Source organism: Diabrotica virgifera, chromosome 5 (assembly GCF_917563875.1).
Source record: "Diabrotica virgifera virgifera chromosome 5, PGI_DIABVI_V3a".
NCBI classification, from domain to species: Eukaryota; Metazoa; Arthropoda; class Insecta; order Coleoptera; family Chrysomelidae; genus Diabrotica; species Diabrotica virgifera.
Genome location: NC_065447.1, coordinates 114,572,793 through 114,596,255, shown reverse-complemented (window position 1 = coordinate 114,596,255; position 23,463 = coordinate 114,572,793). Strand labels below are relative to the sequence as shown.

Here is a 23,463-nt window from a genome sequence, read left to right as displayed (position 1 = left end):
TAAATTATTATTATGGTACCATTAGTTAAACACAATGTTTTTAAAACTTTTTTGCCTCCTAGTACTTTTTTGAAAAGTCAGTTTTTATTGAGATATTCTGAATATTACTCAAATCCACCACATATTTTTAATTGGTTAAGTACGATTATGGAGGCTTGGTAATCGTATGAAAATTTATTTATTATTTACATTTTTAGGCATATTTTGAACCATATTAAAAACGAAGCCACATCTTGATAAAAGGTGCCTTATCGAAAAAATACTAAGATACAAAAAAGTTTTAAAAATAGTGAGTTTAGCTAATGGTACCACAATAATAATTTAATTGGAACGTACACAAAAGTTTGGGGGGTTTAAGGGAACAAAACCCCATAAAATTTTTATGGGGTGCACAAATTTCACTATAATTTTTCTTTAAAATGTTCTTGCCAAAAGAATGCCACACGTCCATTTTCAATAAAAAATTTCTAATAGTTTTCGATATATTGGAAAAAATCGATTTTCATTTTATAACTTCAAAGGGCTATAACTATTTTTATGTGCACATATTTGTATTAAGGTAAGTTAGGTCCAATCGATCTATTTTTGGTCCCATAATATCCGATTTAATTTATGACCTGTATTTTTGTTACACCCTGTATAATATGTACCTACTGTAAAAGGAAATACAGTAAAGCCTCGATATAACGGACTAATTGGGGGAACGGGATGTCTGTTAAAGCCGAAATCTGTATTGGGATACACTGCATCTCTTAGTAATCATCTTATTAAGTACAAGACAAATTCTTTTAATATTTAATTGTCCTTGGTAAAACAAATACGTTTGTTTATAATAAACATGATTGACCCATATTACCACATCAATGTATCAGTTTTCGATACAAGGTCAGCTTGCAATAGCAAATATTATCCTTTATTTATAATCAAGTCGATACAGCATTTCTAATACAAACACTCTCACTTTTATATATACAAAAACATTAAACAGGGGAATCCACATTCTTAGTTCTAATTTCATTGCGTAAAGATTAGTCATTGGTATTTGAGATCCCAACGGGTAAACATCACAGCGGATAAATATTATACCACCAGCTCTTTACCGTAGTTACTCCAACGTACAAATAAATGAATTTACAGTGAGTAGTGTTACTTCATCAACCCTTATGGTAGGGGGTAACCACCCTCAATCATCTGAGATGGTTCAGGTAAACAGGAACCACCATATGGCGATCCAAGACCAGGGAAGAACACAGGATTGGTAAACGGGACGAGTATGGAAAAAACGTCTATGGCTGAGGATCTTGCACTTCGACCACCCTAGAAAACAGTGTGGTATGTAGAAAAGGATGGAGACATCAGGCCTGACATGGAGCTGAATGGAACATGGTATGGAGATGGAACATCGTGGTAAAAAGGACAATGGTATGGGACGTGCAGCGAGGACTTTTGGTGATACGAACATTGACGTGTAAAAGTGGTAAGTCCATATTGTTTATTCTTATGGTATTTTCACGATATTAGTCCTGATTCGTATAATAATATAATAAAGTAATATAACTGTAATGTAAGATGCACATCATCTAAGGTTTACCTATTTACCTATTCTATTTTTATTACCTCATTGGCATTATAGGGATTTTTTTTTCTTTTCAAATATTATGGTTATCTGTAGGATGTATTGATACATTTTTACATTTTTATACGATTTTTATATATTTACTAGCATATACTTTTATCATTTATTTTTAGCATTTATTATATATGATGATTTTTATTGCAATTTACTATATTTTTACTATTTTTGACATAATATTTTATATACATATTTACTATACCTCGTAAGACTATCAAATTTATGCGTTCGTTACGAAGTACAGGAATAAGGATAGGAAAATTATGAATAAATGAGTAGCAACAAAGTTACTTGGGAAGACTTCGTCAAAATAGTTGAGGAGATTACGCAAGAAGTAATAAGACAAAGTAGAAGGGTCTTGAAGAAGAAAGTACCTGAATCTAAGGATATACAAGAAGAAGTAACGACACAGTTAATTAAATTGTATAACAAATTCACACACTTAACGAAGAAAAATTGGGAAGCACTGTCAGACAAACAAAGAGCGTGAAACAAATATTTTAATATTTTGGAAGAATCAGAGACAAAGTTATATGCTCATTTCAAGCTGTAAACTTAAGAACAGTAGCTCCAAGTTCAATACACCAGCCAATCGACAAGGAAATAGAGGAAGAAAAAAGCGACGAAGAAGTAGAAGAGGAAAAAAGTGACGAATTGATAGAGGAAAAAATTAACGAGGAAATAGAAGAGGAAAAAGGCGACGTAAAACAAGATATAAAAATATTAAACGTGGCTCTGACAATTAACGAATTTTTGAATATTGCAAGCAAGGTATTGCCGAACGAGTTTGATGGAAGCGCAGGTAAATTACAACCATTTTTAGACGCATTCGAACTACTTGCAAAAATAGCAGGACATGAAGAAACAGCGATAACATTAATAAAGACAAGATTGACCAATAAGGCTAGAAACCTGATAACCACGGAAGATACGATTCCACGTATAGCCGCGGCATTGAAGAAAGAATTAAGAGGCGACAATCCGAAAACGATAATAGACAAGTTAGCCAAGAAAAGGCAAGGAAACAAAGATGCAGCAGTGTACGCATCTGAAGTAGAGGAACTAGCGGAACAGTTAAAGGTAGCATACATAGCCAGAAGGAATGCCATTGGAATTAGCGAAAAAATACACAACGGAAACAGTTGTAGCAACAATGAAACGAAATGTTAATATGAATAGAGCTAAGTTAATACTAGAGGCAGGTAACTTCACAACACCGCAGGAAGTAGTATCTAAATTTTTATCGATTGATACGATAGAGGAGAACACACAGGGAAGAGTGTTTAATTATAGGAGGAATTATGAAAATGGGAGAGGACAGCAACAATACCGAAGAGGATACCATAACAAATACGATAGAGGAAGAAGAAATAACTTCGGACAACGGAACGAAGGAGAAGCAACAGAAAACCAACGGAATTATTCGAACAGAGGATATAGACAATTTAACAACCAAACGTACAGAGGGAACTAGAGAGGAGGACGTAAGAGAAACGTAAGGCTACTGGAGTTAGAGGACAGCCAAGAGGAACCGGAAAACCCGCAGTTGGGGTTTTGAATGAACGAAACAATGAAAGTACACAGTCAGAAGTGGAATATAATATTTACAACTTCGACTTACAGTATTCGTTGGACAGTGAACAGGTGTGTGTCGATATCGATAGGTGTGCCGGTGTCCTTGACTAGTGTTATTAATAAATTTGTGGGTAATTTATTTAAATATAGAAATAGGCCAGTCTACAAGTATAAGGTAGGATCTAAATATTTACTATTATGAGTGACACGGGGGGTGGTGCTGAACCACCCCAGAGTAATACATCCTCAATGGAAACGGAAGAAAAAACATATATAAATTTAAATCATAGGTATAAACCAAATGATTCAGGCCCTTACTATGTTTTTTGTGAGTCGATAGATAAACAGTTGACTCGTTTAACGGCAGTCCGCGTCGGTCACTATTTATTTAAGAATCAGTTTTTCAAACATGATGTACAAGACATAAAAGCTGTAGGTAGAAATAAGATGAAGGTAATCTTTAAAACTTATACTTGCGCAAATTCTCTAATCGATCACGAGCTTATTAAGAGCAATAAACTTGTTGCGTATATTCCATCATTTTTTGTCCAAAAAAAGGGAATAATCAGAGAATGTGATACGTTTTTGGAAGAAAAGTATATTTTGGAAAATATTGTTTCGGATAAAAAAGTTATCGAAGTAAAAGGGTTGAAAAGGAAAATAATCGATTCTGATAACGAAACAATTCTTGTTCCTCGCCAGATGGTAATATTAACTTTTGAAGGAAATAGCATTCCTAAGACTGTTAAATTAGACTTGGTTAGATTAAGGGCCGATTGTTCGAACGCTAATCAACAATGATCATTATTAAATATTTAATTACTGTCACCAAAACTGTCAATGTCAACTTTGTTTGGGTTGCTGAAAACATAATTAATTACAATTATGAGATTTATTATTAATTATGTTAATAATTATTGTTATATTAATTGATTATAGTCTCAGAATTGTAATTAATTATGTTTTAACAATTGACATTGGCAGTAATTAATTATTTGATAATGATCATTGTTGATTAGCGTTCGAACAACCGGCCCTTAATGTTGAACAGTATATATACCCAGTTGTTCAGTGCTTTTTTTGCTTTCGGTTCGGCCATACTGCTCGGCAATGCAAATCAACAACAAATCGTTGCAAAAACTGTAGTCAAATACACGATAATAATGAAACATGTACTAACTCACTATTCTGTTTACATTGCAACTCCTCTGAACACAACTCTCTCTCTCTAAACAGTGTCCTACATTTAAACATCAATACAAAATAAAATCAATCATGGCTTTTGAAAATACTACTTTTAAAGAGGCAGAAGCCATAGCTAATAATCCGGCATACGCCAAGATAACTACAAATAATAGATTCGATATTTTAAATACTATAGAAAATTTTCCCTCCTTAACTCCCAATGTCCATGAAAGCTCAAATCAAAATCAATCATATGTACCTGCTTTTCAAAGATCAGGAAACAAGCGTAAAGCTGTCTCTCCTACTGCGACCGAGAAACCTCCAACTTTTCCAAGATCTCACAAAACTAAAAATACCATATCCCAACCCATAATCCCCAATCCCCACCGGGACGAGTTTATGGCTTACAAAGAAAAAATAGAATGTAAAATAATTAATGAAATCCCAGCTTTGATAGAAAATATTATCAAGAAAATTTACCCTAAAATATTTTTACCTAATTTACAAAAAAATACAAAGGAAGAAATTAAAAAAATGTTAGGCAACCTAATAAATACTGAAAGTGATGGGGAATAATAGGACGTTTAGCATACTTCAGTGGAACTGTCAATCTATAAATAAACATAAACATAGTTTACTTAGTTATCTTGAAAACAATGTAGTTGATGTCATTTTACTTAATGAAACATGGCTTACTCAAAATAAAAATTTTGCTTTAACAGGTTATTACATTGTCAGAACTGATAGACCTGATGGTTTTGATGGTGTAGCCATCCTCATATCAAATAATCTTTGTTTTACTGAGGTTAAAGTAACTAAAAACTTTAATAAAGGTATTGAAACGTGTGCAGTTTTTATAGAACAAATAAAACTAGTAGTTGTTTGCATTTATAAACCTCCTAAAGTAATAGTTACTTGTAGAGATTGGGAAAAACTTTTTAGTCAATTTAGCGGTAAGGTTTTTGTTGGTGGGGATTTCAATGGACACCACAGTAGGTGGGGTTCAACCCCTGGGTATACCCTGGGTTCAACTCACTTACCTATACTAATCAATATTGATCTTGAATATCAACCATGCACAATAATTCCTTCCTCTAAATGGAAAGAGTCTTCGGCAAACTGGAATATCTTTAAATATCATATAGAAAAAATATTGGCTGAAAATATATTTGATAATATCAATTCTGAGGATCGTTTTGACTTCCTTTTAAAGACAATTGACGATGCTGCCTCATATTCTATGAATATCAAAAACTCTTTTCAACCAAAAACTAGAACTCTAGTCTGGTGGGATAATGAATGTAAAGATATGATAAATTCTCGGAAACTTGCATACAAAAATTACAAAAAAGTATCGAATTTTGAAAACTATATTAAATATAAACATATTCAAGCCAAAAGTAAACTTTTGTTTACAAACAAACAAAAAAATTCATGGATTAACTTTGTCAATACTTTAAACACAAACACTCCCATCAGTAAAATTTGGAATTTTGTTAATAAACTAGTGAATAAAAATTATCACTCAAGAAGATATCCTCTATCAAATGAAATAATAGAACAGTTACTCGACAAATTTGCTCCACCATATGTTGATCTTCCTATTCAGAATAACAGTCAAACTTATAAATACAATATTTTCGAGAAAAGTTTTGATATGGAGGAATTTGAGGCTGCACTCAAGTCTTCTAATTCCTCAGCTCCGGGGCGCGATCAAATTACTTATAACATTATATATGAATTACCTCTTATAGGTAAACAAAGTCTACTAACAGTTTTCAACGATTGGCTTTTCAATGGAAAATATGTAGATCATATGAAAGAAATAGTTATCTGTTTAATTCTTAAACCTAATAAAGATAAAACACTCTCCTCTTCTTATAGACCGATATCATTAATGTCTTGCATATGTAAGACATTCGAAAGACTGATTAAGACTAGGTTAGAATGGCTTATAGAACATTATAGTATTCTCCCAAGTACACAATATGGATTTAGGTCTGGTGTTGGAACACTTGATGCAATATCACATTTAGCCACAGACGTTCAAATGACGTTTTCCAGAAACAACTATCTTGCTTGTTTGTTTTTAGACCTAAAAGGGGCATATGATTCTGTTGATTTAACCATGTTGCATAAAAAACTTTATGATATTAGTCTAAGAGCTAGTGAACCTTTTGACTAACGGTCGTCCTGTAAGGCTAGAAATTTGTAGAGTGATAATTCATAGCACACCAAAGCTAAAAACCATGACCTGGCAGGCCTCAGCGGTGCACGTGTATCTACCAGGTGAATCGAAAAGTGCAAATTTAGGGGGTAAAATAAACTTTCTTCTGTAAGGTTTAAATTTAAGTATGTGTTTGAGTAAGTCATTTAAAAGAAATGTGTAAAATGACAGGCGATTCTGAAGAGCATAAGACCTTGCCAGGCGAGGGGAAAGATTAGGGGTTTTTCCTAAATTTATTTTTTTTGCATCGAACAAATTTTTTTTAAGTTTTTTGAATCATTCCAAACAGAAAAGGTCTTTGGTGATTTTTCTCTTAAGTTAATAGTTTTTGTTATATAAGCGATTGAAAATTTTGAAAATTGCGAAATCGACCATTTTTAACCCCAAATCGGATATTTATCTAAAAATCTCAAAGTTGCCAAGGTAGGTAGATATTCTTTAAACATTGATTGATGAAATCCCAAAGAGTTTTTTGCAATACAATATCGGAAACCCCTTTGTTTTTTAATTGCTAATCAAGCGGACGCTTCACTGTAGTATAAGTGAGGACGTTTGAGTTGGCATAAATTCATTATCTCGAGAATTGGCAAATTTCAAGAGCAATCTTCAGACAGGTCGATTTTTATTTTTAAATTAGGACTTTTTGGCATATATATAATACTAGTGACGTCATCCATCTGAGCGTGATGACGTAATCGATGATTTTTTTAAATGAGAGTAGGGGTTGTGTGATAGCTCATTTGAAAGGTTATTTAATTCTCTATTCACTAATATAAACAATAACATAATTATTTATACAGGGTGTACAAAAAAATTTTTTTTATTAAATTAACGTCAAGAGAATAATTCCGCAATGTAGTAGATGTCAAAAATACAACCACACAAAAAACTTCTGCAATAAACAACCGTGCTGTGTCAAATGCGCAGAACCTCATTACACTAAAGAATGTCCAAGGAAAACCAGAGACAGTAATGTTAAATGTGCTAACTGTGGTGAAAATCACCCCGCAAATTATAGAGGGTGTGAAGTTCACAAACAATTACAAAAAATTAAATTCCCTAACTTGAGACGACACAACGCGAGGACAAACCAAGATAGAACTACAACAGTCAACTATGTGCAACCTGGAATAACATACGCACAAGCAACGCAAGCAGTTAACCAGCAAGCCTCCAACCAAACTACTACACAACATATACCAAATCAAACTAATAACCACACAGACATGTCAGAACTGAAAGACATGTTAAAAAAACTGACGGAACAAATGAGCACTATGCTCAACCTCCTGACCATGATTCTCAACCAGAAATGACTCAGTTACTAAAGCTAGTATTATGGAACGCCAATGGCTTAAGTCAACATGTAGAAGAATTAAAACTATTTATTAACACACAAAAAATTGACATAATGCTGATTACAGAAACTCATTTTACATCCAAAAACCACATCAATATTCCACGATTTACAACTTATCATACGCAACATCCCAACGAAAAAGCACATGGAGGCACTGCAATAATAGTTAGTAATAAACTAAAGCACTACGAAATACAAAAACATGAATGCGACTATCTACAAGCCACCAGCATTGTTGTGGAAGATCAACTAGGCCCACTAACAGTATCAGCTATATACTGTCCGCCAAAGCACAATAACAAAACGGAACAGTTTGAAAATTTCTTTAAAACATTAGGAAATAGATTTATAGCAGGAGGAGATTTTAATTCTAAGCATACTACCTGGGGATCCAGAATTATTACCACAAAAGGCAGAGAACTTCTTAAAGCTATAAATGCGACCAATGCAAATTACCTCACCACAAGGGAACCAACTTACTGGCCTACCGACAATGCAAAAATACCTGATCTACTCGACTTTTATATTGTTAAAGGAATTAATGTTAAATTGGCAAAAGTAGAATCTTGTTACGATCTACCCTCTGACCACTCTAGCGTAATCGCGACATGGTATGCACAAATAACAAACAGTACTAAACAACCATCACTATACAGTAACAAAACAGACTGGAGCATTTTCAAGACTAAACTAGATGAACTAATTGACATAAACATCCCATTGAAAACAGAAAGTGAAATCTACGCAGCAGTAGAAAATCTTCAGAAATCTATACAAGAAGCTGCTTGGTATGCTACCCCTGACTGCTACCAAACAGAATTGAAAGAGAATTGCCCAACTGTAATAAAGGAAATGATTGCTAGAAAGAGAAAAATAAAGGAAGAGTGGCGAAGAAAAAGAACACATGAGAACAAGGCGAAATTAAATAAAATCACCAAGGAAATTAAACTACAATTGCATAATATCAAAAATAACAAAATACAAGAATATCTTACAGGTTTATCAGCAAACGCAGATAGTGAATATACCCTTTGGAAGGCCACGAGAAAAATCAAACACCCGAAACAACAAATACCACCAATACGAAACCAAGAGGGAAACTGGTGTAGAAATAATAAGGAAAAAGCCGAAGCATTTGCAAATCACCTCACTAATGTATTCCAGCCACATCCCATGGAAGATGGTGACACAGAGGAAGAAATAAATGACTTCCTGGAATCGCCCTACCAGATGGATTTACCTATACAAAAAATCACCACTAAAGAAGTTAGAAATATGATCCAGCATGAAATCAGTCCAAAAAAAGCTCCAGGGTATGACCTGATCAACGGGAAAGTACTGCAGCAATTGACATGCAAAGGTCTGAAAATGATAACGCAAGTATTTAATGCAATATTTAGGCTAGGTTACTACCCAGAACAATGGAAAGTTGCTCAAATTATTCTCATACCTAAGCCAGGGAAAAATAAAACTCAGGTGACTTCATACAGACCAATAAGCCTGCTACCTGTTCTATCAAAAATTTTGGAAAAACTTCTCCTTAAACAATTATCCCCAGTTATAGAAGAAAGGAAACTAATTCCCCAACACCAATTTGGGTTCAGAACACAACACGGAACGATAGAACAGGTACATAGACTGGTAAAACACATCAGAAGTGATCTAGAAAATAAAAGGTATTGTTCTGCTGCATTCCTGGACATTGGTCAGGCCTTCGACAAGGTATGGAATGCTGGTATGCTCTTTAAACTAAAGAAAAACCTTCCTCATCCTTTTTATCAAATCCTAAAAAGCTATATTTCCAACCGACATTTCCTAGTCAAGCAGGATAATGAATACACAAGCCTAAGACCAATAAAAGCCGGAGTACCACAAGGAAGTGTCTTGGGACCGATATTGTACTTGCTCTACACTGCTGACCTACCCACAAGTAACAAAACAACGTGTGCAACTTTTGCTGATGACACTGCTGTACTAGCCTCTCACCATGATCCAAATACAGCATCCAGAACCCTTCAGAAAGACCTTAATAATATACAAATATGGCTTAAAAAATGGAAGATAAAGGCGAATGAGAGTAAATCCATCCATGTAACCTTCACCATGAGAAGACAAACATGTCCATCTGTAACACTAAATGAAACTCAACTCCCACAAACCGATACTGTCAAGTACCTAGGAATCCATCTTGATAGGAGATTAACTTGGCAAAAACACATTTTTACAAAAAGAAAACAACTAGGAATAAAATTTCGAGAAATGTACTGGATCATCGGTCGTAAATCTCAACTATCACTTGAAAACAAACTGCTGATATATAAAACAATATTAAAACCAGTGTGGACCTATGGTATCCAACTTTGGGGGACAGCCAGTCAAACTAACCTAGAAATATTGCAGAGATTCCAGAACAAAGTCCTTAGAACAATGCTGAATGCCCCTTGGTACGTGCCAAACTATGTGATAGAGCAAGACCTCAATGTGCCATCCATAAAAACAGTAATAACGGAATATTACAAAAAATATTCCAAGAGACTAGAATCTCATCCAAATGAGTTAGCCAGCAACCTTACTGATGACCACAATGATGTACGACGCCTGAAGAGATTCAAAGTAGTGGATCTAGCAAGAAGATTCGAATAATCTGTGATAACTAAACTTATTTTAATTTGTTTTAATTTAATTTATGTAAAGAGGGTGATCACTGGATCTCCTTCTACAGGTCAAAATTTTCAATTTTTGTCAAATAATTTACCTATTGTTCTCAGTTGAGGACAGATTGTAAATATTACATTAAATAAAAAAAAAAAAAAAAAAAAAAAAAAAAAAACTTTGATTAAATTTGACAAATAGAAGAAAAAATTTTTTTTGTACACCCTGTATAAATAATTATGTTAATGTTTATATTACTGAATAGAGAATTAAATAACCTTTCAAATGAGCTATCACACAACACCTACTCTTATTTAAAAAAATAATCGATTACGTCATCACGCCCAGATGGATGACGTCACTAGTATTATATATATACCAAAAAGTCCTAATTCAAAAATAAAAATCGACCTGTCTGAGGATTTCTCTTCAAATTTGCCCATTCTCGGGATAATGAATTTATGCAAGCTCAAACGTCCTCAATTATACTACAGTGTAGCGCCCGCTTGATTAGCAATTAAAAAAACAAAGCGGTTTTCGTTATTTTATTGCAAAAAACTCTTCGGGATTTCATCAATCAATGTTTAAGGAATATCTGCGTACCTTGCCAATATTGAAATTTTTAGATAAATGTCCGATTTGGGTTAAAAATGGCCGATTTCGCAATTTTCAAAATTTTCAATCGCTTATATAACAAAAACTATTAACTTAAGAGAAAAATAACTAAGGACCTTTTCTGTTTGGAATGATTCAAAAAGCCTAAAAAAAATTTGTTCGATGCAAAAAGAATAATTTTAATAAAAACCCCTAATCTTTCCCCTCGCCTGGCAAGGTCTTATGCTCTTCAGAATCGCCTGTCATTGTACACATTTCTTCTAAATGACTTACTCAAACACATAATTAAATTTAAACCTTACAGGAGAAAGTTTATTTTACCCCCTAAATTTGCACTTTTCGATTCACCTGGTAGATACACGTGCACCGCTGAGGCCTGCCAGGTCATGGTTTTTAGCTTTGGTGTGCTATGAATTATCACTCTACAAATTTTTAGCCTTACAGGACGACCGTTAGTCAAAAGGTTCACTAGCTCTTAGACTATATGGGATTACCTCAAAATATAGCTTCTAATATTGTTCACCTTTATAATAATCGTGTTATATATATTAAAGGTCATTTAAACCAACTACATGGTCCTAGAATAGCTCATACAGGTCTACCACAAGGATCAGTTTTAAGTCCGCTATTGTTCAACATATTTTCAGCAAGTATTCATGGCATTTTTGATAATTCAATTAATTGCATTCAATACGCCGATGACATATGCATCTATACAGAGCGTAACTCGTATACTGATTGCCTGGAGGCTCTGGACTTCATCATGCATAAGGTTAATAATTGGGTAACAAATCATGCGCTGACCATTTCCCCTGACAAATCAGCCATAATGATATTCACTAGACATAGGATTCGCACGCCTGACAAAATAAAACTGTCTGGATATGATATACCTATTGTCAAAGAATACAAATATCTTGGCATTCTTCTTGATCCGAAACTTTTATGGTCAAAACATGTTAAATATATAAAAAGCAGAAGTGAAAAAGGTATTAATATCCTTAAATGTGTCACTAATCGTAGTTTAGGTGCTGACCCTAAAGTTGCACTGATGTTTTACAGAGCCTACGTGCGATCTATTGTAGACTATGGTTGCATTCTGTATGATGCTGCCAGTAATTTATTGACTGTAGACCGCATTCAGTTCAAATGTCTAACTCTAGCCCTGTTCTACTCCTAGCCCTGTTCTACTTGCTGAAAGTAACGAAATGCCTCTTCAAAATCGTCGAGAAATGATGGCAATTAAACATATTTTGAAGTTAAGATTAAACAATAATAATCTACTTAGACAACTGTATGAGTTATCAACTGAAAATCTTTCAAATAATTATTGGCGCATAAAAAATTCTCCCCCACTTGCTGATGCTTTCTTAGAAACCTACGATTATTCTAACATCTATGGTAGGGAAAAAAGATTACCAATATATAGAGGTGTTTTTCAGGTAATGTTAAATAAACCAAAAGTCATTATACCAAAGTTCACAGAATCTACAGAAATAAATTCTGTCTTACTTAAATCCATATTGAGTGACTATAATGATCACGTTATAATGTATACTGATGGTTCCAAAAAAGAGGATGGTGTCACAGACTGTGCAGTTTACATTCCACATAAAAGCGAATCCTTGAAAATTAAACTTCCATCACATTGCTCAATATATACCGCTGAAGCGGTAGCAATAGAAAAAGCGTTAGATTGATTAAATTCACACAAATTAAATAAAGCAGTTATATTATCAGATTCATTATCGGTCATTAAAGAATTAAACTCAAATATGACACAACATAAAAGAAATAGTATTCTGTGTGCCATCAAAAATAAAATATATAATAATAGCCTAATAAAATAAAAAAAAGCCAAAATGTAAATTCGTACAGGTTAAAACAAATTTTATATCAAATTTTAGGTGGGTACAAAAGATATTTTCAAGAAAGTATCCAAATCATACAAGGGGATCATTGTTTAAATAATTAAAAAGGGTCATTTTTGCAAAAAATATACTTTTTTAACTGCTGAGGTAATTCACTTACTAATGAAGGTCTATGAGATTTTTTTCTGCAAAGTTGAAGGGTAAATCTTTCACATAAGACTTACTAAATTAAATTCGACCCTCTATTTATTTAAATAATTGTATATAAAACTTTAAAAACAAATTTGCAAAAAAATATTTTTAGCGTTTTAAATAAGCACTATAAAATATCTTATTTTACGGTGAAAGTTGCGCTATGTTACCAGTATTAATTAAAAATAAATTGGTCGAAAAATATTTAATATTTTTTGAGATATTGAATTTGTTTATTAAATGTTACTATATTTTCCATTGCAAAAACGTGGTTGTTGCCAAAGAAATATTCACCTGCTTAAGATCCCATTATTTTTATTTTTATGTATATTTTCGATAAATGTATTGATAAATTCAAATTTCAATTAAACTGCCCCCTAAAATGGCATTTGAAAACTACTCAAATTTGTTTATAATTTGTTTTTTCAATAACGTCGCGGGGATTGAGTATTTTGAAATGCCGTTTGGATAATTGGGTTCCTGGGAATTTTTTACTAATTAATACAATTTTTTTGTCGTTTTTTCTTCTTCTTTTTTTCTTTGAGTTATATTACTACGGGCCCTTTTAATGTAAAATTTTATTAAGAATGTCGAATCTCTGAGTTGTAGATTCTAGACCTAAAAATATTAAGAATTAACTAAAATCTCTTAAATAAAATGTGGCTACTTACTGAGTTACAGGGTGTTTTATTTAAAAATTTAAAAATTATTTTTACCAACTACTTTAAAACTATTTGACGTATCAAAAATGAATAACCATTTTCAATTTCGTTGCAAAACGAAAATACAGCCGAACCATATTCCAGTCCAATCAGAGAGTGCTGCAAGCACCTCTACCGGTTTCGAAACTTATTAGTCTCTCATCAGGAGGCACATATGCTGCTCTCCCTGATCCAACCAAAACAAACTCCAGCGTGCAGTCCCGAATTGCAACGAACGAAATGGCATAGATGCCCTAGCGGCAACTGCTAGCAAAAGACTAAGTTTTCACTCTAATGGCATATAACATATCCCACCAGAATGAAAACAATGGGAACCTTCTCTGGTTACACCTCCGAGGCTTCTACAATTTGCAAGCCATACGGATGCTGAGACTAAGGAAGATGAGGGAATTCTACAATTTACAATTCACGTCACATCTGCTCAGCGCGGTAAAGTTCCAACGAGACTGGTTCCCTTCATACTCCACACAGAGTAAATGTAAATCAAAAATGAATAACCATTTTCAATTTCGTTGCAAAACGAAAATACAGCCGAACCATATTCCAGTCCAATCAGAGAGTGCTGCAAGCACCTCTACCGGTTTCGAAACTTGTTAGTCTCTCATCAGGAGGCACATATGCTGCTCTCCCTGATCCAACCAAAACAAACTCCAGCGTGCAGTCCCGAATTGCAACGAACGAAATGGCATAGATGCCCTAGCGGCAACTGCTAGCAAAAGACTAAGTTTTCACTCTAATGGCATATAACATATCCCACCAGAATGAAAACAATGGGAACCTTCTCTGGTTACACCTCCGAGGCTTCTACAATTTGCAAGCCATACGGATGCTGAGACTAAGGAAGATGAGGGAATTCTACAATTTACAATTCACGTCACATCTGCTCAGCGCGGTAAAGTTCCAACGAGACTGGTTCCCTTCATACTCCACACAGAGTAAATGTAAATCAAAAATGAATAACCATTTTCAATTTCGTTGCAAAACGAAAATACAGCCGAACCATATTCCAGTCCAATCAGAGAGTGCTGCAAGCACCTCTACCGGTTTCGAAACTTATTAGTCTCTCATCAGGAGGCACATATGCTGCTCTCCCTGATCCAACCAAAACAAACTCCAGCGTGCAGTCCCGAATTGCAACGAACGAAATGGCATAGATGCCCTAGCGGCAACTGCTAGCAAAAGACTAAGTTTTCACTCTAATGGCATATAACATATCCCACCAGAATGAAAACAATGGGAACCTTCTCTGGTTACACCTCCGAGGCTTCTACAATTTGCAAGCCATACGGATGCTGAGACTAAGGAAGATGAGGGAATTCTACAATTTACAATTCACGTCACATCTGCTCAGCGCGGTAAAGTTCCAACGAGACTGGTTCCCTTCATACTCCACACAGAGTAAATGTAAATCAAAAATGAATAACCATTTTCAATTTCGTTGCAAAACGAAAATACAGCCGAACCATATTCCAGTCCAATCAGAGAGTGCTGTAAGCACCTCTACCGGTTTCGAAACTTATTAGTCTCTCATCAGGAGGCACATATGCTGCTCTCCCTGATCCAACCAAAACAAACTCCAGCGTGCAGTCCCGAATTGCAACGAACGAAATGGCATAGATGCCCTAGCGGCAACTGCTAGCAAAAGACTAAGTTTTCACTCTAATGGCATATAACATATCCCACCAGAATGAAAACAATGGGAACCTTCTCTGGTTACACCTCCGAGGCTTCTACAATTTGCAAGCCATACGGATGCTGAGACTAAGGAAGATGAGGGAATTCTACAATTTACAATTCACGTCACATCTGCTCAGCGCGGTAAAGTTCCAACGAGACTGGTTCCCTTCATACTCCACACAGAGTAAATGTAAATCAAAAATGAATAACCATTTTCAATTTCGTTGCAAAACGAAAATACAGCCGAACCATATTCCAGTCCAATCAGAGAGTGCTGCAAGCACCTCTACCGGTTTCGAAACTTATTAGTCTCTCATCAGGAGGCACATATGCTGCTCTCCCTGATCCAACCAAAACAAACTCCAGCGTGCAGTCCCGAATTGCAACGAACGAAATGGCATAGATGCCCTAGCGGCAACTGCTAGCAAAAGACTAAGTTTTCACTCTAATGGCATATAACATATCCCACCAGAATCAAAACAATGGGAACCTTCTCTGGTTACACCTCCGAGGCTTCTACAATTTGCAAGCCATACGGATGCTGAGACTAAGGAAGATGAGGGAATTCTACAATTTACAATTCACGTCACATCTGCTCAGCGCGGTAAAGTTCCAACGAGACTGGTTCCCTTCATACTCCACACAGAGTAAATGTAAATCAAAAATGAATAACCATTTTCAATTTCGTTGCAAAACGAAAATACAGCCGAACCATATTCCAGTCCAATCAGAGAGTGCTGCAAGCACCTCTACCGGTTTCGAAACTTATTAGTCTCTCATCAGGAGGCACATATGCTGCTCTCCCTGATCCAACCAAAACAAACTCCAGCGTGCAGTCCCGAATTGCAACGAACGAAATGGCATAGATGCCCTAGCGGCAACTGCTAGCAAAAGACTAAGTTTTCACTCTAATGGCATATAACATATCCCACCAGAATGAAAACAATGGGAACCTTCTCTGGTTACACCTCCGAGGCTTCTACAATTTGCAAGCCATACGGATGCTGAGACTAAGGAAGATGAGGGAATTCTACAATTTACAATTCACGTCACATCTGCTCAGCGCGGTAAAGTTCCAACGAGACTGGTTCCCTTCATACTCCACACAGAGTAAATGTAAATCAAAAATGAATAACCATTTTCAATTTCGTTGCAAAACGAAAATACAGCCGAACCATATTCCAGTCCAATCAGAGAGTGCTGCAAGCACCTCTACCGGTTTCGAAACTTATTAGTCTCTCATCAGGAGGCACATATGCTGCTCTCCCTGATCCAACCAAAACAAACTCCAGCGTGCAGTCCCGAATTGCAACGAACGAAATGGCATAGATGCCCTAGCGGCAACTGCTAGCAAAAGACTAAGTTTTCACTCTAATGGCATATAACATATCCCACCAGAATGAAAACAATGGGAACCTTCTCTGGTTACACCTCCGAGGCTTCTACAATTTGCAAGCCATACGGATGCTGAGACTAAGGAAGATGAGGGAATTCTACAATTTACAATTCACGTCACATCTGCTCAGCGCGGTAAAGTTCCAACGAGACTGGTTCCCTTCATACTCCACACAGAGTAAATGTAAATCAAAAATGAATAACCATTTTCAATTTCGTTGCAAAACGAAAATACAGCCGAACCATATTCCAGTCCAATCAGAGAGTGCTGCAAGCACCTCTACCGGTTTCGAAACTTATTAGTCTCTCATCAGGAGGCACATATGCTGCTCTCCCTGATCCAACCAAAACAAACTCCAGCGTGCAGTCCCGAATTGCAACGAACGAAATGGCATAGATGCCCTAGCGGCAACTGCTAGCAAAAGACTAAGTTTTCACTCTAATGGCATATAACATATCCCACCCGAATGAAAACAATGGGAACCTTCTCTGGTTACACCTCCGAGGCTTCTACAATTTGCAAGCCATACGGATGCTGAGACTAAGGAAGATGAGGGAATTCTACAATTTACAATTCACGTCACATCTGCTCAGCGCGGTAAAGTTCCAACGAGACTGGTTCCCTTCATACTCCACACAGAGTAAATGTAAATCAAAAATGAATAATCTCGTTGGAACTTTACCGCGCTGAGCAGATGTGACGTGAATTGTAAATTGTAGAATTCCCTCATCTTCCTTAGTCTCAGCATCCGTATGGCTTGCAAATTGTAGAAGCCTCGGAGGTGTAACCAGAGAAGGTTCCCATTGTTTTCATTCTGGTGGGATATGTTATATGCCATTAGAGTGAAAACTTAGTCTTTTGCTAGCAGTTGCCGCTAGGGCATCTATGCCATTTCGTTCGTTGCAATTCGGGACTGCACGCTGGAGTTTGTTTTGGTTGGATCAGGGAGAGCAGCATATGTGCCTCCTGATGAGAGACTAATAAGTTTCGAAACCGGTAGAGGTGCTTGCAGCACTCTCTGATTGGACTGGAATATGGTTCGGCTGTATTTTCGTTTTGCAACGAAATTGAAAATGGTTATTCATTTTTGATTTACATTTACTCTGTGTGGAGTATGAAGGGAACCAGTCTCGTTGGAACTTTACCGCGCTGAGCAGATGTGACGTGAATTGTAAATTGTAGAATTCCCTCATCTTCCTTAGTCTCAGCATCCGTATGGCTTGCAAATTGTAGAAGCCTCGGAGGTGTAACCAGAGAAGGTTCCCATTGTTTTCATTCTGGTGGGATATGTTATATGCCATTAGAGTGAAAACTTAGTCTTTTGCTAGCAGTTGCCGCTAGGGCATCTATGCCATTTCGTTCGTTGCAATTCGGGACTGCACGCTGGAGTTTGTTTTGGTTGGATCAGGGAGAGCAGCATATGTGCCTCCTGATGAGAGACTAATAAGTTTCGAAACCGGTAGAGGTGCTTGCAGCACTCTCTGATTGGACTGGAATATGGTTCGGCTGTATTTTCGTTTTGCAACGAAATTGAAAATGGTTATTCATTTTTGATTTACATTTACTCTGTGTGGAGTATGAAGGGAACCAGTCTCGTTGGAACTTTACCGCGCTGAGCAGATGTGACGTGAATTGTAAATTGTAGAATTCCCTCATCTTCCTTAGTCTCAGCATCCGTATGGCTTGCGAATTGTAGAAGCCTCGGAGGTGTAACCAGAGAAGGTTCCCATTGTTTTCATTCTGGTGGGATATGTTATATGCCATTAGAGTGAAAACTTAGTCTTTTGCTAGCAGTTGCCGCTAGGGCATCTATGCCATTTCGTTCGTTGCAATTCGGGACTGCACGCTGGAGTTTGTTTTGGTTGGATCAGGGAGAGCAGCATATGTGCCTAATGATGAGAGACTAATAAGTTTCGAAACCGGTAGAGGTGCTTGCAGCACTCTCTGATTGGACTGGAATATGGTTCGGCTGTATTTTCGTTTTGCAACGAAATTGAAAATGGTTATTCATTTTTGATTTACATTTACTCTGTGTGGAGTATGAAGGGAACCAGTCTCGTTGGAACTTTACCGCGCTGAGCAGATGTGACGTGAATTGTAAATTGTAGAATTCCCTCATCTTCCTTAGTCTCAGCATCCGTATGGCTTGCAAATTGTAGAAGCCTCGGAGGTGTAACCAGAGAAGGTTCCCATTGTTTTGATTCTGGTGGGATATGTTATATGCCATTAGAGTGAAAACTTAGTCTTTTGCTAGCAGTTGCCGCTAGGGCATCTATGCCATTTCGTTCGTTGCAATTCGGGACTGCACGCTGGAGTTTGTTTTGGTTGGATCAGGGAGAGCAGCATATGTGCCTCCTGATGAGAGACTAATAAGTTTCGAAACCGGTAGAGGTGCTTGCAGCACTCTCTGATTGGACTGGAATATGGTTCGGCTGTATTTTCGTTTTGCAACGAAATTGAAAATGGTTATTCATTTTTGATTTACATTTACTCTGTGTGGAGTATGAAGGGAACCAGTCTCGTTGGAACTTTACCGCGCTGAGCAGATGTGACGTGAATTGTAAATTGTAGAATTCCCTCATCTTCCTTAGTCTCAGCATCCGTATGGCTTGCAAATTGTAGAAGCCTCGGAGGTGTAACCAGAGAAGGTTCCCATTGTTTTCATTCTGGTGGGATATGTTATATGCCATTAGAGTGAAAACTTAGTCTTTTTTTTATTTGACGTATCCTTATCATACTTGGCAGAAAGTGTGGCTATTATACACCCTACTAAATTGTGATTAATAAACGTTTCTAGCTAGTGCCAGAGGCGTACGACAGGGGATAGTGAATTATTGACCCTTCCCAAATTCTACGCCACTGAGTGAATTACATTTTAGCGTAATTTTTCCATTCTCCGATACTTTGTATGTAAATAGCTTTATTGGTATCGATAAAGTCATCAGTTTGAGAGATATTGGAAGTTTAAAATGAATGAATGGATGAATCAAAATAACTATGCTGTTTCATTTTTAACGTCCAATATCTCGAAAACTAATGACCTAATCGTTACCAGTAAAGAGTATATTATTTACATAGAAAGTATTAGAGAGTCGAAAAATTTTGCTAAAATGGCAATCCCCTCAGTGGCGTAGAATTTGGGAAGGGTCAATCATTAACTATTCCCTGTCGTACGCCTCTGGCAGTAGCTAGAAACTTTTATTTATCACAATTTAGTAGACTGTATAGTACCCACACTTTCTGCCACGTATGATAAGGATACATCAAATAGTTTGAAAGTACTTGGTAAAAATAATTGTTAAATTTTTAAATAAAACACCCTGTAACTCAGTAAGTAGTCACATTTTATTTAAGTGATTTTAGACCAATCTTAATATTTTTAGGTCTAGAATCTAAAACTTAGAGATTCGACATTCTTAATGAAACTTAACCCTAAAAGGGCCCGTAGTAATATAACTCCAAGAAAAAAAAAAGAAGAGGAAAAAAGAAGAAAAAATTTTGATAATTATTGAAAAATTCCTTGGAACCGAATTATCGAAACGGCATGTCAAAATATTTATGCCTTGCGACGTTATTAAAAAAACAAATTATAAACAAATTTGAATAATTTTCAAATGCCATTTTAGGGGGAAGTTTAATTAAAATTTTAATTTATCAATACATTTATAGAAAATATACATAAAAATAAAAATAATAAGATTTAATACGGGTGAATATTTCTTTGGCAACAACCGCGTTTTTGCATTTGAAAATAGAGTAACATTTAATAAACAAATTCAATATCTCAAAAATTATTAAATACTTTTCGACCATTTTTAGTTTTGTTTAATACTGATAACATAGAGCAAATTCTCTTGTAAAATAATATATTTTATAGTGCTTATTTAAAACGCTAAAAATAATTTTTTGCAAATTTGTTTTCAAAGTTTTATGTATAATTATTTAAATAAACATGGGGTCAAATTTAATTTAGTAAATCTTATGTGAAATATTTACCCTTCAGCTTTGCAGAAAACAATCCTATAGACCTTCATTAGTAACTGAATAATCTCAGCCGTTAAAAAAGTATTTTTTTTTGCAAAAATGACCCCTTTTTAATTATTTAAATAATGATCCCCTTATATGATTTGGATACTTTCTTGAAAATATCTTTTGTATCCACCTAAACTTTGATATAAAATTTGTTTCAACCTGTACGAATTTACATTTTGATTTACATGTAGTGTAATTTTATTTTACCAGACTATAAAGATATTACAGTTATTTGGGTAAAAAGTCATACCGGCATCAAGGGAAATGTAATGGTTGACCAGCTTGCTAAGGATGCTACCCATGCTGGATTATATTTACCTATATTCACACTGGATGACTTACAGCTACATTATAATAACACAACTTTAATAAAATGGAAAGAAAAATGGAAAAAATAGCAGCGAACTCAAATAATCAGTATTATACTATCCACCCTACCTTACCACAAGATATTTCCTATATTTTTAAATACGCAATGTCGAAGAAGACTACAGCGACAATAACTCGTCTGAAAACCAATCACGGCGCATTCCCAGCTCAATTAGCTAAGTTAAATATTATTCCTTCTGGGTTATGCTTATGTGATAATATATCACAATGTGACATCAACCATATTCTTTTCAAGTGCGGTAAACATAAGTCTGAAACAGATCAGCTCTATTTAAAATTAACAGATCTTAAAATTCAGACTCCCATAAACATCACCCATTTACTTTCTTTAGACAATAGAGAAATATTTGAGCTAATATGTAACTTTCTTTTTCCTAACGAATTTTGTACGAATGAAAACAGGAATCCTAGAAAACACAAATACGTTTATCATAGACACAGGAGCTGATATTTCAATACTGAAATCTTCACAAGATTTTTTGAAGGAACATGTGAAACCAAACACAAAGGCGAAAATAAAAGGAGTAACTAAAGGAGAATTACAAACAGTGGGAGAAGTTGAAACAACACTAGAAGTAAAAGGATCTCGATTTGAGCATATATTTCAATTAGTTGAACCTAGCTTTCCCATTCCAACTGACGGAATCATAGGGAGAGACTTTATTTCAAACTTTCAATGCATACTAGACAACGCTAACCTTAAAATGCACATTAAAGAGGACAATGATTGTTACATTAGTACGAACATTTTGGATAATATAGATAATGGCACGATAATAATACCGCCTAGATGTGAAATTTACAGAGTCGTAAAAATTTTTCAAACGCTGAAGAACGACAGCATAGTGGAACAACAGGAAATACAACCAGGAATATTCATAGCGAGAGCAATTATTTCAAGTAATAATCCATACATCAAAATTTTGAACACAACCTACGAAACAGTAAAAGTAGAGACAAACGCAATCAAAACATTAGACATTAAATTATTCAACATATATAGACTGATCAACGACAGCAAGGATAGGAAAAAGGTATTACGGGAATCATTGAAGTTAGACATTCCAGAATACATACGTGATAAATTAGTATCTTTATGTGAAGATTATTCAGATATATTCGCCTTAAGGCATGACATGCTAACATGTAACAACTTCTACGAACAGAAACTGAGAGTTAAAGACCAAACTCCGATATACAGTATGTCCCTGTAAGTTGTATCCATATGGAAAACTTTTTTATTATTAATTTTACGAAAAAAAGTTATTCTTTATAAAAAGCTCTGCATGATCCAAAACCTGAGATTTAACCATCAAATATCAAATTTTTTGAATATTATACGAGGTATGTCAAAAAGTTTGAATTTCACTCAAGAGTAAAGTAGCTTTATTTTTCACAATATTGAAAATTGCTATTATGAAAAGTTGTTTGGAATTAAAAACTGTATTTTAGTATGCAATTACATCCTTCTAATTGAAAAATTTTTTTTTTGAAAAATTATGGGTAACTAACATTATTTTCAGTTATTTTAATTCAAATACCTCTTTTATTATTAATTTTACGAAAAAAGTGATTCTTAATAAAAAGTTCTGCATGGTCGAAAATCTAAAATACAATCATCTTTTGTCAAATTTTATCAATTTTATACGAGGTATGTCAAAAAATATGAATTTCGCTCAAGAGTAAAATACGTTTATTTTTCACAATATCGAAAATTGTTATAATGAAAAGTTATTTAGAATTAAAAACTATGTTTCAGTATGTAATTACATCCTTCTAATTGAAATATTCTGAACTATAAAGGTACTTTACTTTTGATCAAAATTTATTTTTTTGACATACCTCGTATAAAATTGATAAAATTTGATATAAGATGGTTGTATTTTAAATTTTAGACCATCCAGAACTTTTTATTAAGAATCACTTTTTTTCGTAA

General features: G+C 35.0%; 1 protein-coding gene across 1 annotated transcript in view; it reads left to right on the top strand.

Moving 5' to 3' along the window:
• LOC126885102 (dynein axonemal heavy chain 12) overlaps positions 1 to 23,463 on the top strand; it is a 660,248-nt gene that overhangs the window by 307,157 nt on the left and 329,628 nt on the right. The gene's annotated exons all lie outside the window — the stretch shown is intronic.